Source organism: Morone saxatilis, unplaced genomic scaffold, assembly GCF_004916995.1.
Source record: "Morone saxatilis isolate NCDOM2014 unplaced genomic scaffold, NCSU_SB_2.0 Contig12, whole genome shotgun sequence".
NCBI lineage: Eukaryota > Metazoa > Chordata > Actinopteri > Moronidae > Morone > Morone saxatilis.
In genome coordinates, this window is record NW_023339674.1 from 11783583 (window position 1) to 11785369 (window position 1787).

Genomic DNA, 1787 nt, shown 5'->3' on the forward strand with positions numbered 1-1787 from the left:
TAAAGTGTCAAACTCTGCAGGGTCTAAAATGCAGTACTTCAATTAACATGCGTTGTTACTTTCACCTGTGTTCGAGCTCGAGCTCGATAAGAATGTGAGTGAAATGTTTTAACATGTTAAACTTAGAAGCTGACTCAGATGAAGAGACATGACGGTGTGAAAGTTCAGAACGAACCAGACATCACACCTCACCATAGTGCTAACCAGGAGGTCAACATAGCTGATCATGGTTTAGCTGCTAGTCATAAGGCTAAAAAAGGAAGACTGGCCACCTGAAAAGAGCCAATTAAAAAGCTTCAAGTTTTTATACATTTTTACTGAATAAATCAAGTGCACGGAGACTTAATCACGACAGCATGATGCAATAAGTTCAACCAAGAGTTATGAAAAAAAGGATCCTCTGATTTCCTAAGTGGTAGTAGTTACACACACACACTTAATATAATCACATAATTACAGGAAGTTAGTGTTGAAAGCTAGGAGATAAATTATATTATCTGGATGGCCGCACTGGGTGAAAAAGAGGACGAGTTTGGACACTTGTGTCAAATCCAACCTGATTCAGTGATAAGCCAAGGTACCATCTGTTTGAGGCTACCGCTTCGAATGAGTGAATAAACCGTTATCAGTCTACCCAGCCACAATGACTCACGTCCGTTTCCTTGCCAAGGCCTGCTCATTGTAAGGCTTTAGAGGACGTGCGGGGGGGGGCAGAGAGCGGTTCTCTCGCTGACGAGGAGACACTCGAGCTGAAGTTGACTTGAGAAAAAGAAGAGGAAGAAGACGACGGCGGAAGCGTTTGACAGAATACGAAAGCGGACATCAAAGCAAAGCAGGAAACCTCGGTTCTTACAAAACCGAGGCCTCTCTCAGCTGAAGACAAAAAAAAAGCAGCTAGAAGAATTTGCATTGCCTGCATGGGGTTAGATTCAACTTGCAGAACAGATATGACCTTAGTTGGCTTTTAGAGCGGGTTGTGCTCAGGTTCACGTACTAGTTGAGAACTTTAAATGCTAACCCTCCACAACATGATAGAAATGATTGATTCAGTAGGAATAGAAATTCATAGAAATATAGAACAAATGTATTGTCAAGTCACCATTTAAGTAGTTTTTAAAGCAAAAAATGCCAAACAATCCTTAGTTCAAGCTTTCTGATAGTAAGTTTTAGTGGTCTGAAGATATCACCTTGGACTTGGAGAAGATGTCCATTAATCAAAAACATAATAGCAAGATTAATCAATAATAAAGATCTCAGTTCTGCCAATTTTTACATATTAGACCATCAGACACTCACAGTCACATGAAATGCTTGAATGGTTTGCTAAGAATGCTACAGATATTACTTTTCTTTAAAAAAAAACTTTAACAGAGCAGCAGTCAAGGTTACATATCGTGTCAATAAAGCATCGTAAATTCAAGCCATTTATACACAGAAAGCAATGAAGTTTATATTTAGCAGTATATTGTCCTGCACAATATACATCTTGGTCACAATTGTTTAATAATAACATTTAGGGGATTCTTCTATTGATTACGCTATGTAATTATGTTTGAAATGAATGTTTTTTTCTGAACTATCAAATATCCATAATGACATTAGCCTCAAAAAAACAACTCAGGCAGTGATTTGTAAATGAAGAGCCTGAAAAAAAAAAAAAAAAGGCTCCCTGACCCTGGAGACGCCAAGAAGAAGCCAAACCTGATGAGCACCCCCTAAAATCCCTAATTCACTCTTTCTGCAACTTGGAGCCTCTCTAAAAGTCTCTCAGCCAATCCCAGACTGTC